This window comes from Geospiza fortis, unplaced genomic scaffold (genome assembly GCF_000277835.1).
Source record: "Geospiza fortis unplaced genomic scaffold, GeoFor_1.0 scaffold409, whole genome shotgun sequence".
Classification (NCBI taxonomy): domain Eukaryota; kingdom Metazoa; phylum Chordata; class Aves; order Passeriformes; family Thraupidae; genus Geospiza; species Geospiza fortis.
This window is the reverse complement of record NW_005054553.1, coordinates 186,781-203,773: the sequence shown is the minus strand read 5'-3', so window position 1 is coordinate 203,773 and position 16,993 is coordinate 186,781. Positions and strand designations below refer to the sequence as shown.

Below are 16,993 nucleotides of genomic sequence, written 5' to 3'. Positions count from 1 at the left end.
ACACTTCCACAGAAAATCAATGTCTTGCTGATAATGAGACAAGGAATTGTGTCTCCTTCTCCCAGCAACGTAAAACCTATGGTACTTCAGATTTCATTTGAATTCACTGTGCCTCTGGCCTTTAATTCAAGTGTACCTTGTCCTCTAATGATCTGGGCCTTTTTTTTAGTTTCTCAGCCTTTAGAGATAAATAGCTTTGCTATGGTTGTGTGCCAGGGAAAAAAAGAGTGCACTGAGGAGGAGAGTGGTTTTAATGGGATGTGTTTTGCATGGAGCACATGGTGAGGTCTGGGGTAATTGTTGTTTTCAGCTGAAATCCTTCTGTTTTCTGGAGCTTCTTCCTGCAGGAATTTCAGCTCTTGAATTCCTAATTCTTTCTCTTCTGCCTAGCTGCTGTCATTCTTCTGCCAGACTGTAAAGGGAAAAATCTTCTGGTGGGTCTGTCCAGGTGCTTGACTCTGAATACAGAGTTTCAGAATGGTTTGGGTGGGAAGGGACCTTAAAATCACCCAGTCCCCCCCTCGTGCCATGGTCAGGGACACCTTCCACTACCCCATGTTGCTCCAAGACCTGTTCAACTTGGCCTTGGACACTTCCAGGGATGGGGCAGCCACAGCTTCTCTGGGCACCCTGTGCCAGGGCCTCATTACTCTCACAGGGAAGGATTTCTTCCCAATATCCCGTCTAAAAAGCAGCACTGCTATGATTTTGTGCCATTCTTTATGGAGTGTTGCTGTCAGTTGGGTCAGTGTGGCTCTAAAGCCTTTTTCACTCCTAGAAATGTGGGCTGTGCAGCAGATCCTGTGTGAATCTCACAGCACCTGTAGAGAAAGATCACAGACCCTTGCAGAGTTTTATTGAAATATCCAGGGGTAAAAGGGGTTGTAGCCCGGTTGTCTCTCCCCCTGACCTGCTCCTCTTTCAAAGAAAGTCTCAGAGCCCTCCAGTAGCACAGAATCTGAGAGAGATTCCATGTTTTAAGGCCGTGGCCCCCATCCTGTCACCTTTTCAGTTGGCTGTGTGTCTCAGGAGAGCCTTATCAGGGCTGAAGGCAGTGGCAGCACTGGGAGCTGTGTCCCAGGGCCCTCAGTTCTGAATGAACTCCCCCAGTCAGTGACAGTGTGCCTGCTTGCATTAGCCCTGATGCTGGGCAATGCATGACAAAACACAATCAAAAGGCATTGCAGGGCCTTTGTGAGGAAGATTTAAGCCAAAGCCAGAAAATTTGAAGTTAAGGCTTCACATTTTATGCTCAGCTCTCCGTTGTGCCTAAGGAAATTCCAGTCCACAGGAGTTATCACATCACTGCAGCAACAGAATCCTCAAATAATTATGAACAACCTCTGAAGGCTCTGGCTTTTGAGGCTTTATGTTAAACTACTAATGCTGATATAATGGGGTTCATTATCTTTCAGGCAGTATGAATAATTTGCTTTCCCTTCCCAGTCAGATCCTGGCATGGACACAGAGACCAGGAGTAGGAGAATCCTGTTGGTTTAGAGAATATTCCTTACTCCTGGCCCTGCTGTGAAAGGGAATCATGTCCCAAACCTTCCTGTATGAGCATCTCTTACCAGAAATTATCCGGGGAGGGGACCCAGGTGCTGAGGGATGTGAAGGGACATCCAGGGCTGCCCTCCCACCCCACCCCTCCTGCTTTCCATGCAGTGTTTATTTCCTATGCAAGTACTTTGAGCACCTTTTATTCAGACAGCAAATTTTTACTGATGCTTTCCAAATGCTCTTTGTGGATTTGTGCATCACAGCCAGCCTGACCTGGCTTTCACAGCATGAGGGAAGCGCCACATTTTGTCAAGTGTCCACAAATTTTGTAGGAGCAGGGAGCTGCTGTCACAGTAAGTGGGGTCAGCTTGTGACAGTTCCAGCGCTGGGAGGGTTTTTCTTCACCTGGAGAAGTTGTAGTGGAGCTGGTTCTCATCTGGCTTTGTAAGGGGGCAGCTTTGGACAACAAACCCAGTGTTTAACCAATGTCTCTCTCATTACAGCATTTATTTGACACTCTTGCAGACATTTCAATCTTCCTGAGGGCATCTGGCCATTTCTAAACTCTCCAGTCTCTTCCCAGTGCTGTCGTTTCTCAATTCTCAGTCTCTGAGAGGAAAAAATTAAGGTCAAGTTTTTTGTCTTTTCTTCTTTTTTGCAAGATGCCCTTTCCTTCTTTCCCTCACCCCATCCTGCTCTGAATGAATTCCTTTGTGGAGAGTTTCTGGATCAGAACCACAGTTATCCTCTCCTGGACTGAGTTTTCACTCCAGAGAGAACCTTGGGAGCAGCAATTCCCAAAATAAGTGATCCAAAGGTTATGCATCTGTGTGTTTCCATGGAAATGCTTGACGAATAAGTTTTAAACACATGGCAGGATCCCTGCTCACCACTGAGGCCGAGGAACAGCCACATACTGTCAGTGCCTTTGCCACAAAATACTTTGACTAATTATATTTTTACTTGATATCGACCCAATTAACTTCTGCTGTTTATTTCATCTGAATTTTCCTTTTGGTTACATAATGGCTGTCATGGATCCAGGAACAGGGGAGTGAGTAGCAGCAGCCTCACTTGAGAGCTATTTTTGCTCTCTCTGCTTTTCTTCCTGACAAAAATATATACATATTATTAATCTGCATTGGCCAAAAAAAAAAAAAAAAAAGAAAAAAAGAAAAAAAGAAGGTATTTCTGAACTCTTCCTTCTCTCCCAGAAAACATTATGTTTGTTTGAACACAACAGCCAGGTAATGAGCCAATCCAGGCCAATTTAGAGGGTTCTGTTCAAATGATCTGCTCTGGTTATTCTCTGAGGTAAAACCTACAAGACATATGAGATTTCAGTGATTTGTTTAATTTCCCAGCAAATGACAAGGATCTCTCCTAAACAAGTCCCTCAACAGTTCACTTCTGTCCTGGCTGTGGCCAAATTAGCTAATTAAGTGTGCCCAGACCTATTATTTCATGTGGAGGGTAAAGAGTGGTGCAGCCCACACTTGGATTATTGAACTCCAATTGTTTTCCAGGCAGGTTAGTGTCATACAGTCTGCCAAACAGGAATAATCTGTGTCCTGAAATGGAGCCAGGAGTTGTGTGTGCTCAGTTCTGCGCTGGTCCAAACCATGCCAGGGGCTTTTGAACTGTGCCAGTGCTCAGAACATTTTAATTTTCTACTAAAACTGCATCAAATGTTGCTGTCATGTTCTTGTCTACTCCAAAGCAGCACTGGAAAGGCACAGTCCTGATTTTCCAAGCACATCCTTTTATTTAGAGCCTGTAGAACAACATGAAACCAGTGTCAACAACAAAACAGGACAGGACACACTCTCTCCCTCTGAGGCTGTGAATGTAACACATCAACATAACCCTTAAGCAATCATTTTATCATCAACAATGTGATTTTTGGTGTATTTTGGTAGTGCTGCAGAGAACTTGTTGTGGTGCTGTGCAAACACAAAGCAAAAGGAGGAACGTGAAGGGCCTGCTCGTCCAATTTAAGTACTGTAAGCCTATTTTGGTTGTGAATGATTAGCAAAATAATGAGGAGCTTCAACAGAGAATGTTGCAAATCATAACTGACCTTTCTGTAACAGAAGCTGACCTAGAAAGTTCTGTGGAAGTTTCACTGCAATTTAGTGATTTTAACTCTTGTAACACAGCTGTGAACATTTTGCGCGCAAATTCATTGAAAATGTCCCGATTTCCAAAATCATTTACAGCCTAAAAATTGCTCTCATGGACTTTACTGCATGCAGAGAAATGTGTTGAGCAGGCACTGTGATTCCTGTCTGCATTCCCCCCTTTCCTGGTGGGATGAGGGCCACTTTTAAGTGAAGGTCCAAGTTTGGCTTTTGGGAAGTCTCAAGAGTTTTACCTCTCGTTTGCTGTGGTCCCCAACCTCCCTGGCACTGCATCCATCTGTGGAATATTTTGTCGTAGACATCCTTTTCACTAAAATCCTTTCGTGAGGATTTTTTCCTTCTGAGAAGCTGTGGCCTCAGAAACAAATGTAAACAATAGGTTATCTGCTGCTGTGGAATGCAACAGGTCTGTCTGGATTGGCCCAGATTGGATGTTTAGAAATAATGGCCAATCCAGAACTGAGAGCTCTCTCGGACTGTGCCGAGAGAGTGGGGTTTGTTATCATATTTTATTTTTCTATTCTTAGGTTAGGTAGCAGGTTCTGGAAACTCTCCTTTCTTCTTCTTTTTAGTATAGTTTAAATAGATGTATATATCATAAAATAATAAATCAAGCCTTCTGATCATGGAGTCAGATCTACGTCTCTTCCTTCATCCCAAAAACCTTTGTGACCACCGTCACAATATTTGGCAGGACCTGGTGGCTCTTTGGGCTCCCCTGTGGGGATGCTGGGCTTTGCAGAGCACAAGGAATTTCTTGTAGCCTTCAACGCCCCAAATCCGCGTTGTTCTGTTTCTGCTCTTGATTGCAATGGAAGAAGTCAGAGAAGGGAAGGGGAGATTTTGGAATGCTTTGCCTCATCTCTGGATGGCTTTTGTTTCAGAGCTCTTTGAAAACTTGTTTGTGATGAGCACAGAGGGCACAGGAACACTGGAATCTGGGAATAGAGGGGGATTTGTCTGTGGGATGAACCCAGCCACATAATCCACACTGCAAGGCACCACAAGATATGAGGAGAAAGGGTCTTGTTTAGAGAAAAAAAGTGGAGTCTTTTATGATCAGCTAGCAACTGTAAGCAGTCATTATCATCGAGCACAGATCCTTTTCCCTGAAAAAGAAAGGAATTAGGATCTGATCCTGCACTGTTGAAATCAATGCAAGATTGACTATTCACTCAGCTGGAAGCATTGCTGGGCCTCACTTTGAAACGTTGGAGTGCTCAATAAACACTGACTTGGCAAATCTCTTCAAGACCCAAATTGCTTCTTTGCACCCATGGAATCATAAACCTAATTTCAGAGGGAGCATGCGTGTGACTGAGATTTATTTCAGCAGCAGCTTTCACTAAAAAAGACATGAAATGAGATATATTTATGATTAGAAAAGAGATTGTAAGGATGATACTTTGTTTTTTTCACATTACCTGCTTCATCAGTGCCTTCGAATCCAACTCGATAAAAATAATGTTCTACTATTTTAATTTCTTTTAAGCCTGTACAGCTGCAAGAAATCAGTCTGAGTAACACTCTGTGTCTCTGCAGTACAAACATTTCCATTCATTCCTGATTCTTGGCCCTTTTATTATGGAAGGTGGAAAAATTAATCTGATAACTCAAATTTAAAAACACATTACTCCATTTTTGGTAGTCATTTGACCTTGTAGTTTTTGTCTTGGATGCTAACCAACTTCATTGCAGAATTTACCACTGAAGGCTCCAGAATGCTGTTTTTACATCTGCTTTGCTAAATTTATCTTCATTTGAATCACAGGGAAGCCAAACAGCCTTGGCTGGGTAACATTTATGGGGCAATGTAAGAAGTCTGCACCTGGCTGTAGGACGGTGAACCTGCAAAGATGTTCAGAGACAGCTGATTATCATCATCTTCATCCTTTCACATGGCTGTGGGTCCCAAATTAGATTAAGAAACTTGTTTGCTCCCTGAAGCCTGAGCTCTTGGAGTCAGCGCTTTTTCAGAGCCATCTCTAGAGCAAATGCCTGGCACTGAACAAAGATTTCTGGAGTAAGGAGAGGTTTCCTGTCAGATTAGTCTTTTACCAGGTTTTTAGCTCCCAGAAAAGCTTGAGACTGAGCCTCAGAGCAGGTATTTCTGTGTCCAGGGCCAGGCTGGACAGGGCTTGGAGCAACCTGGTCTAGTGGAAGGTTCCCTGCCCTTGGAACTGGATGACCTTTAAGGCCCCTCCAACCCAAACCATTCTGTGATTTCATGATTCTGTGATTCCATAATGTCCTTGTCCTATCCACAACCACTGCAGAAATCAGCCTCCTCAGAGCCCTGTTTCCTCTAACAAGGTGACAAAGCTGAGATAAAACATTTTTTGCACTTGGAAAATGCTTACTATTGTCAGTGCTGCTGCCAGCAGTGGCACAAGGACAGCAGCAGAGACAGCCCAGGTGTGCCAGCCTGAGTTGTGCCGCCTGGCAACACCAGAGCTGGGCTCTCCTTTGCTGTTTCCGTGTGCCAAACCAGGTGCTGCCAGAGGGATAACAGGGATCACTGATGGATCCTGGTGCTGCCAGGCCCCATCAGCTGTGTCTGAGGTTGGAAATGGGGCTGTGTGTTCTATTCCCATCTGTCAGAGCTGGGGCAGTTCTCTGCTGTCCATGGGGCAGTTTTTTCTTTATCTCTCCCACAGCCAACCCTCCCTGCAGGAGATCTCTGCTGTCCATGGCCACTGAGTGTCCCTGCAGGGCTGATCCAATTCCAGCATCCCATGGGGAGATGCTGCGCCCAGGGGAGGAGCCAAGCATTCCTACCTGGATCCAATCTGAGCCTGGCACAGCACAGCAGCCTTTGCCCCCTGCATTGCCAGAGGAGCAGCTTTCTGCTGCCCTGCATTGCCAGAGGGAGCCCAGGCCCATCTGCAGCAGCCCTGGAGCTGCAGAGGAAAACTCCCCCCTTGTGCAGGATCCCTGCTCCAGCAGCAGCACAGCTGGCACTGCAGGAGGGCTGAGCCTCCATGGGATGGGGCTGTGCCACCCCCCTGACACACAGTGGCAGTGGTTTTTGTTTTTTTTTGTACTATTACATTTGTATTTTTAATTTTCCTGGTAAAGAACTGTTATTCCTATTCCCATATCTTTGCCTGAGAGCCTTTCAATTTCAAAATTATAATAATTCAGAAGGAGAAGGTTTACATTTTCCATTTCAGGGGAGGCTCCTGCCTTTCTTAGCAGACACCTGGCTTTTCAAACCACGACAAGCTGCAAATCCTGGCCACACTTTTGCCTTCTGAGACCTCTGGGTCAGACAGGTCCCCTGACTTTCTGCAAGGTGTCCTTGTCTAATGTGATCTCTGAGATTTCTTTTTCCAGTTACTCAACACCAATTATTTCTGCCAGTTGCTATCAGGTGTCTGAATGCCAGAATTTTTGTCAGTTACAAAATTTCTCCAAAAATCTCCTGGGAACTCAGCTTTTCTTCTCTGTGAGGTGTACCAGGAAAAGGGGAAAGCGTGAAAAACTTGTATTGACCTTATTGTTATCAATTTTAAACTGTACTTATACGCTTTAACTGCTAGAAATAATAAATAAATTAATTAAAAATCTGCTTAAATCAGTGAATATTCTGGATTGTAAGGAATCTCTAAAGGTTTCAGTGTGCTGCTCAACACAGAACAAACTTCTAGAGCGCACCTCTGAGGAGAGTAGGGCTTCATCTTCTCTGCAGCTTCATTTTTGCACCTGAGGTCAGCCTCACAGAGAAATTACATGAGGGCTGGTTAAATTCTGATTTCTCCCGGTATTCTCTTTACTGATTACATGGAAAAAGAGAATTCCCAACTTTTGTGGGAAGAGATTCTCGCGATTTTTTTTTCCCATCACAATTTTCCCGACTGAAAATTCTGGGAACAAAAACGAGCTGATCAGCTGAGCTATTTTGTGTAGATAATTCTGGCCCAAACATTTCACACAGATAATTCTGACTCATTTAATTCTTCACTATGTAATATCTCTGATATCTGGGGAGTTCTCCTGGTTGTTTCTGGAAGTGTAAATAGGAGTTTGGCTGCCCTGTCCAGTGGCGACCGCACTGCTAATTTAGTAAATTGATTGTTTTGGCTTTGGCCCAATTAGTGTTCCAAGAAAATACCTGGGAAGGGTTTGGGAGACAGGATGTGCTTCCATTCAGCAGCATGGATGAGATTGAATCAGATTTGGCTTTTTACACTCTTGTCTGCCAACACAGTTCCACCTTTGCTCCCTCAGACACCTCCAGGCTCTCATCTCACCTTGCTTAAAGCAGCATAAACCCCTGGCCTGCAACACAGACCTCACCTTGTTCCAGATAATTGGAAGTGGCAAAAAAATCACTGTTAATAAACTAATTATGTCTTAAAACCAAGAGAAGGTCCCCACAAGACTCAGGGCCAGGTGCTCTGCAGTATGACTTGGACATCTTGTACTGCTTGGTCTCAAGGCTGCAGAACCATTCCTGGTTTTATTTAACATTGTAGATGGACTCAGCTTGGTGGTGAGGCTGGTGCATGTTCCAACATGGGAAAAGTTTGGAAATCAAGGCAGGCAGTTTGTCAAAGTCTGTGTGTCCAGTTAGGTCACCAGAGAGGAGAGAAATGCACCCTCTCAGAAGGAGTTGCTGTCACCAATTTTTGTACTGGCAGGAGAAGCCAGCCCCTCTTTCCTTGCTGTTTTCTATCCCAGCTCTGTTCCTGTCCTTTCCCCCCTTTTTCGCCTGAAGTCAGGGTGTTTTCACTTGAATCTTTGTCCTTGGCATAGCCAAATCCAATATTTTCCTGCATTGCTGAACAACCTTGAGGCAGCCTTGTGCCTGAATATTCACAGAGCTCCTTGGGCAGGTGCTGGAACCACCTTGACTACGCCAGCACCCTCTGACAGCTCCTTTGCTTTGATCAATGAACTCTCCTAAATAAAAGGCAGAGGAATGATGGAGAGGGATATTTTTGGTCAGAAAGGAAGGGCTTGATTCCATCAAGATGCTGAAGCAGTCAAGTGAAACCAATAACTTATGCAATGGTCTGAGAAGCAAGGCCAAGAGCTTCTAGCACCTTCCTACCAAAAGGGGCAGAAGAGTTTAGATGTTGATAAAGACCTTGGATCTGATCAGTTTCAGGTTAGAGGATATCAGATGACTTTGAGAGAGTTCACTTTTGCTCTGCAAAACATTTGTTTGCACTGAATAACCTTTCCCTGGGTCAGGATGGTCACTGGCTGGGGAAAGCCCTGCCACTTGCACCAATGCAAAGCAAATATTTCCACGTTTCTGACTGCCCTTTGATACCAATTTTGCAGCTTCTTTGGGCAGCAAAATTCTGGGAGAACAGCTCAAATCCCACTGGTAAAGATGAGGTATTTGAGCTAAGAAGAACTGTCAATTCCTTTCTTTTTTCCCCAAAAAATACAGACTACAGGGAAAAGAATGACTTTGGAGGGCAGATATGTGATTCCTCCTGCCCTCCAATTTTTGACAGAAGAATGAAAACATGTCAGAAACTTCTCTCCTGAAATTGTATTCTTTTCCTCAGTCAGCTTCCAGCCAATCTGGCTGCCCCCAAGGACACAGACATTGCCCAAGCATATTGGTTTGCTTGCTGCTGTTACTGCTGCACAAAGTTAAAGAAAGGATGGAAAACACTGGAAAAATTGAAACAGAAAATGATAATAATTACTTTTTAAATCTGGTAATGGAGATCTCTTTCTTGACGACTTCCCTGAAGCCGAAGGGGAATTTTGATGGCTTTTGCTTCTATTTCAGGAGAGCAGGATGCTCCTCCTATACAAAACTCAGGCAAGACTTTAATTTTTACACACTTGAGAAGAAAAATGACTGTAATATTTCACTGGGGAAACAACATTTCTGTGGCTTCTGCTTTCCCTCGTGGTGGTGACTTGCAGGATGTTCACAGTTTTCTGTTGGTTGAGGTGGCCTAAGATGCAAACCCAAACTCTGCCATCCAAAAGTTGCCTCAAATAATATCTCAGGGGTCAGGCAATTACCCCTCTTAAAATTAGTTTATCTCAACAGCTCTTGTGTTCTTTCCATGCTGCTCCTTCTCCATTTTTTCAGGTGATAATGGGATTTTGGCTGCTTTTTTAAAGTTAAATAATGAGGCCATCACTGCCTTCCTCCCCTTTCCCTGCCAAAAGAAGTCACAGTGAAATACAAAGACCTGGTTTCTTGCTGATGATTTTCCCTTTTGTGCAGTTTATAGACTGCAGAGGAGAAAACAACTGAGAAATCAGGCTGGAAGTGACATCCAGAAAAAAGAAACTTTTAAAAACCCTGCATAATTTAGCTGGGTCAATGTTTGGTTTCAGGCTGTGGTGTTTTGATAACCTGGAAATGGTGAGTTCAGAATGGCACTTTAGCAATGTTTCCTAAGGAAATGAGCCTTATCCATCACCCTGTCTGGCCTCCTCTGAGTCATTTCTGAAACTGTGGTTGGTATTTAGGCTTTTGGATCCCTTTCAGAACTTCAGTGAGATTTTGGAACCCTCAGAAATACTAAATTCCTACCAATGTCATGAAAACAAGCTGAGTTAACCGCACTATTGGACACCAAGAAATCCATCTCTATAAGAGGGAGTTGCAAGAAATATTTCTTTTTTTTTTCATGGTTGCTGCTGCTCCCAAAGCTCCAGCAAATATTTTTCAGTCAAATATTTTTTCAAACCACAATTCCCCTCCATGTCCCTGTGAAGAATCTTCAAGACGAAAAACCCCTGCTCCTGCTTTGTGTGCTTGGATTTTCCAAGCTGCATCTGCCTGATTCTCATTCTCCACCTTCAACCCCAGCTTAGCTTAGGTCAGACTTTGTGGGTTTGTCCACAAAACAATTGGAGTGCAATGAGATAAAACTGACTCAACTCATGCTTTTTAATTTTTAAGTAAGAGTTTGAGTAAACATATGTTTGGTTTCAATCCAGATTTTTTCTTACTTTTGTTTAAACTGAATGAAAAACTTCATATTTTTTCTGCAATGAGCATCAGCCCCACAGGATTTTATACTCATACCCATCTAAGAAGTTGTTCAAAGATGTATTCACACAAGGACAATATCAGACCCAACAAGAGTAGAAATATAAGTTAAAACCACAAAAAAAATCTTTCCATGTTAACAAATAGCAACATTTTGTCTTGAAATAAGCAATTCAGTGGTGTCTAAATTACCATTTACTGTGCTATTTCACTTAAGACACATAATAAAGTAAATAGGTCTATAAATTTGCTTGAAAAAATCTCAAAAGAGTTGCTGCGAAATTGCTATAATTGCTCTAATTGCCATTATCCTTTTCTATAGGGATGTAAGTAATGGGGGAAAAAACTATTTAGAAGCAGGGAAATATTTTTTGTAAATTGGATTTGATTTGATCAACAATATTTTCCAAAATACCTTATAAGGGAAAATAAATTTAATTTCAAACTTTCAAAAGGTTTTATTTTGTCTGTAAAATGCTGAAATTCTGGTACTTTTAACAATACTTTCATAATTCAGATTTGCACTTCTTGTTCACAGCAATATTTTACCCAACTTTAGCAAACAAAATTGTTCAGATGAATTAAATAAACTCAAAATGGAGGGATTATATGAAAAACTCTGTAATCTCTATTATGAGTGAAGTAGGGGTTTTCTGCTTGTTTTTCTTGCTTTGCTAAAAAGTATAAAAGACTTTTTGATTGCCCTTGATTTTTCCTGTAGGTTTTTCTAATCTGGCTAAAAATAATCCATCATTCCCCAGGATTTTTCCATGCACGAGTCACCAGTTTCCTCTCTAAAAATAAAGGTCCTTTGAGGGCTAACTGGAACCTTTTGGAAAAAGGAGAAAGATTTGGCAGTGCTGGATTTTCCCGTCACCCCAGATTGCAACATCCAGTTTCTTGCAAATATCTGAGGGAGTCTTGATGGCCTTTGATTCTGGGTGGCTGAATGGAGAGGTCAACATAAAAATAAAATGTTATTGTGGAATTATGTTTTATTTCTATGGTGTGGAGGGATCTCACCAGAACAGGCTGCGCTGGTGTTATGATTTTTAAATAATTGAGATTTTTGATGGTACATTCAGCTTGCAAAGCCCATCTATCCCTTCTGGAGCAGGCAAAGCTCAGCAGAAGCACAAATAATTCAAAGCTTTCGTAGCCTTCAGATGTCTTGAGAGAAAAAAGGGGAGTTTCTGCTTTTTCCATCTCTCCTGAGTTGTGCAGGGAAAGTGAAATGAGCCAGCTGCCTTTCAGGGATGTGGCCACGGACAGCAGAAATACAGATTGCTCTTGTTAGAGCTGCTACATGAGACAAGGAATGTGCTGCACTAAAATGTGAATTTCATGTCTTTTTTAGACAGGTACAGACTCACTTAAAGAAACAGCTGATAAAGGAGCTGACCTTTTCAAGAGAAAACAGTAAACAAAAATATTGAGCCCACGGAGGGGAGCTTTTGATAAATGAATAGACTGGTAACGAGAACGTGTTTCTTGTGCATCCAAACCCAAAATTAAATGGAGAACTGAGGTGGTAAAAATAGACTTTGGCTGCTTCAGAGCAGCTTTCAGTGCATGAAATAAGGCTTGAACATTTGCAAACAAGTGAGGCAGTGTGTTGGGAAGGTTTCTGGTTTTCTTCTGTGTAAAGATAACTCAAAGACCCATCCATGAGGGGGAGGCCAGTGGCACAATCGAAATGCTTCTCTAGGGATGATGATGGAATCTCAGAATCATTTGGGTTGGAAAAGCCCTCCAAGATCATCGAGTCCAAACTGTTCCTAATGACCACCTTGTCCCCACCCCAGAGCTCTGAGTGCCACCTCCAGACCTTCCTTGGGCACCTCCAGGGATGGGGATTCCAAAACTCCCTGGGCAGCTCTTTCCAAGGCCTGAGCACCCTTTCCATGGGGAAATTACTCCTGATGTCTAACCTGGAGGGACTGATGGGGCTTTTTCTGCCTTCCCTGGTGCCCAAGCACCATGAAAGCCATGAAATTCCTCCTGGTGTCCAACCTGAAGGGGCTGATAGGGCTTCTTCTGCCTTCCCTCCTGCCCAAGCACCATGAAAGCCACCCTGGATGGTCTAAAAGTGGGACTGGTGGCTTTGTAGATGCTCAGACTTTCTCAATATGGACAAGTTGCAAGTGAGGTCTTCCAGATCAGGGCACGTTCTGATGCCTTAAGTTTTAGCTTTCATATTTCCCAGATTCTGTGCTGCATTAGTGTGTAACTCTGAACTTCATATGAAGTGTTAGCAAGTTCTCCGCACAGTTCAGTCACACAAAACAATCCTTTTCCAGCCTGGGAACCAAGGACACTGTTGCAACTTCAGGCCCAAAAAGTATAAACAAGGGTAAATTGAGGAGAGCAATCTGGGAGGATGGAACTTCATAACCTGAAGCTGTAATTGGACAATTAACCCCAATATGGAAATGAACCAAAACCTATAAAAGTGTGAAAACTCGTGACTCGGGGCCCATCTTGGGTGTAGCCCCAGCTGGGCTCTTGTGCTGCCCAAGGTGGATCCTTTATTAAAAAGGCCTTTTTAATAAATCCCTGCTTTATTCCTTTAACTCTGCCCAGCCTCTGTTCCAGGCAGCCTCTCAAGGCCATGGCAGAAATGCACCTGGATTCATTTTCAGTGACAAAATCTTCAAAGGTCTGGTTGTGCTCTGGTTTGCATTGAAGCATCAGAGGACATGGATGTGAGGGACAGAAATAAGGATGCTGGAATGCCCAAGATTTGGAGGAATGGAGGGCAGAGTGAAATACTTGGGACTGTAATGCGTGTGTTTTAACAGAGAGAAGGAGAAAGAGAAGCAGGTGGTGAGGAAGGGGGAAGGAAGGAAGGAAGGAAGGAAGGAAGGAAGGAAGGAAGGAAGGAAGGAAGGAAGGAAGGAAGGAAGGAAGGAAGGAAGGAAGGAAGGAGGCACTACAGCAACAGAGAGAAGGGACTGTGTTTGTTTTTGAGAGGTGACAGAAAAGAATTTGCAGGATCCAGCCTCGTCTCAGTTTGTTCCCAGGGTGAGATAGTTGTCTTTGTGTTATGGAGAATATTTCTGTTTAATTCATTTTATATCTGGTGGCAAAATAGCCTCATCTTTGAGCTGTAACTTCCTTCTCTTTGTCCAGGATGAAGTTTTCCAGGCCAGGTTGGATGGAGCTTGGAGCAGCCTGGGATAGTGGAACGGGCCAACAAAGGTTAAGGAAAGCCTGGAATGTTCAGCCTGAAGAGGGTGAAGGCCGAAAGGGTTGACATGGAGATGGAAAATGGAAAATCCCATGGATCTCACACAATGAGTTTGGTTTCAAAACAGCTGAAGTTTGTTGGTTTTAAAACAAGGAAGTTTTCCTTTAACAGCAGGTAGTGGCTGCTGTAGCTTGCTCCCTCTGGGAGGCTGTGGATTTGGAAAATATCAGGACATCTGGAAGTTTGGCAAACCCCTAGAATCCTAGAATGGCCTGGGCTGAAAGAGATCATCCAGTGCCATCCATAATCAACACTGTTAAGGCTCTTTCAAAATTCTGCTTTTCTACCCACAACTGTGAAGCTCAAGAGTTGCTAGATTATTATTTTGGTGAGGAGAGTTTGACGCCCGATAACTTGAAGTGTTCAGGTTTTTGGGCTGATGAATTGCATCAGGCAGGCTTGGACCTGGATAACTCACGGAATCATGGAATCACTGAGAGGTTTGGGTTGGAAGGCCCCCAAAAATCATCTCATCCCATCCCTGCCATGGCAGGGACACCTCCCACTGTCCCAGGCTGCTCCCAGCCCCCGTGTCCAACCTGGCCTTGGGCACTGCCAGGGATCCAGGGGCACCCTGTGCCAGGGCCTGCCCACCCTGCCAGGGAACAATTCCTAATTCCCAATATCTCATTTAACCCTTTCCTCATTCAGTTTAAGTATAGAAAAGGTCTTTGAATAGATAGGGTTAGACCCTCCAAGGGCTCTACTGTCAGCTTACACAGGAATAAGTGAGAAATGGATCCCCAGGCTCATGTGCTCACTCTGTCATGGGATTTTTATATTTTTTAATATTTTCCCAGCTGTCCAATACACACATTTCTCTTTCTGAAGCCATGGGCATGCTCTCCAATACTCACAGGAGGTTCATTAGAAGTGGACAGATGCTAAGCAAGATATTTTGCCTCTCCTCTGAGAGAATGTTGTTAAAGTAAATACTGTGATCAGTTGACATCAGAAATGATTTGGCCCTAATTCAGTGCTAAAAAAACAATTTCTGAGTTCAAATATAGAGTCTTACATTTATTTTTTCCTAGCCTTGCTAGTTTCCAAGGAGATCTAACCATGTAGATTGTCTGCAAAGGTGGTAATTAGCCAGCAATGAACAAGATGGACACAAAAAACTTACTGGCAAAAATCAAAATTTCCAGGCAGTTCTGTCAGAGCATTCCTTTTCAGACATCCTAATTTGCCTCACACCATGGTTTTGTAAACAACTGGCTTCCAGATCACTGCTTGAGCAGAAAAATGGAAAATGTCCTCAGATTGATGCAGATGGGATTTTTTTTCAGAATATCTAGCAATTAAAAATAAGATCCAACAAATTCTACTGACTATAAATAACTATAATAGTTTGGGTTTATAACCCAGTGTTCAGAAAAAATGACAAAGGGAGGAGCAAAGGCTGGGTACAAAACATGTTCCCCTTTTTATGCAACAGACTTGGAGTGAGAAATCTTGGATTTACCTTTGGAGTAAAGCAAAGACAGGATTTGAACTTGGGCTGTCCTTTATAATTGATGGGAGTGAGCAAGGGTGAAGGAGAGATTGGAAAGATCTTTACTCTCACTGACTCTTGGGAATATCACCTGAATTTCTTTATTAATCTAACCCACCAATAAAACATTATTTCAGTATATCCATATTTTTTCAATATCTATATTTTCTTCCTTAGAAAAGCTGCTGTTTAGTTGAAAGGTATTTCCTAGTTTGATGAAAACATATAGATTTTAAGCTAGAATATTATGTTCAGTAAAAAGGCCTTTTCCTGTTAAATTTCCTCATAGTCTGTGTAACTTCCAGACACATCTGGAATCACACTAAAGGAGAAGCCTTAGAAGAGAAGTCCTTTGAAATATCAACAGTGGAAGGGTCAGTGTGGCTGAGAATTTATTCCTGAGAGTTACCTGGAGACAGCCTGTGTGGAAAAAAGGGGGAAATCCTCCAGTTTGTATCTGGATTGTCACTTTGAGAAGTTGGAGTGAGGTGGGGGCTGCCACGTCCAAGGGAAAGGAGGAGAGAAAATGGCCTCAAATGGCATCAGGGGAAGGTTCAGATTGGAGATTAAAAAAAAAATCCCTGTCAGAGTGGTCAGGCCTTGGGATGAGCTGCCCAGGGAGGTTTGGAGTCCCTGGAATTGTCCCAGAGGAATCTGGATGTGGCCCTTGGGGACAGGGCTTGGGGTGATGCTGCTGGGGCTGGGGTGGCGCTGAAGGTCTCTTGATGAGTCTGTGATTCTGTGATGATTATTATGATTTCCAAAAGGCCTGGATGAAGTTTTTGCCCTTGTTTCTGACTTTCACGCCTCCCTGTATCCCAAGATGGATCTCCTTTGTGTCAACAAATGGATATTTATTTCCATCTACACAGAATGTGTGGGAATCATGTGTGAAATGAATAGTGAGGACCTGAGGTATGTGGAACACAAAACAAGGAATGTGCATTCAGGAGGAGTGGGGGAGATGCACAGAAACCTCTCCTTTTTTTTTCCTTTTTTTTTTTTTCTTTTTTTTATTCCCTGTATATAAACACAATTTTTTCCCACTGGATACTGAGCTCTGAAATGGTGACTAAACCCTTTATTTTGAAGCTGTTACTCCTCCTCCAGCTTGTGAGAGTGGTATTTTGTACTGTACATGAAGCTGCATCACAGACATTTTTATCTGATGCTTCCTCGAGCCGGCAACAGGGAGCAGCAGCAGAACAAACATTTCCCTCTGGCTGCTGGACACAGCCCCGGAGCCCAAGAGGGCAGGGAGTTTGTAACTCAGGATTGTGGTGGAAGCTGAAATGATCAGGGTGAAGTGGAGAAAGCACCGGTTTATATAATCCCAGCCTCTGGCAGTGGAGGGGGTTGGAGGATTTACCTGCTCACATTCACAGCAAGGGAAGCTGGCCTGGATTGAGAGGTTTTTTTCACTCTATTTGCACCTCTGCAAATGTTGGGATAAAAAGGATAACGGCCTAAGAAGCTTCTGTGGATTGTTATGTAATGAGATAATGGGCTCCTCACATTTGCTATTCTTGTTTATCTACAAGGACTCTAAGGAGAGCTACAGCAGAGGGTCCTCAACAAGATTCCTTGAAGTTTGATAAATTTGGGATTGGGAGCAAAGAGAATTC

At 43.2% G+C, this 16,993-nt stretch overlaps 1 protein-coding gene across 1 annotated transcript in view; it reads right to left on the bottom strand.

Moving 5' to 3' along the window:
- Positions 1-16,993, bottom strand: part of KCNJ6 (potassium inwardly rectifying channel subfamily J member 6) — a 112,308-nt gene that overhangs the window by 36,496 nt on the left and 58,819 nt on the right. The window lies entirely within an intron of this gene.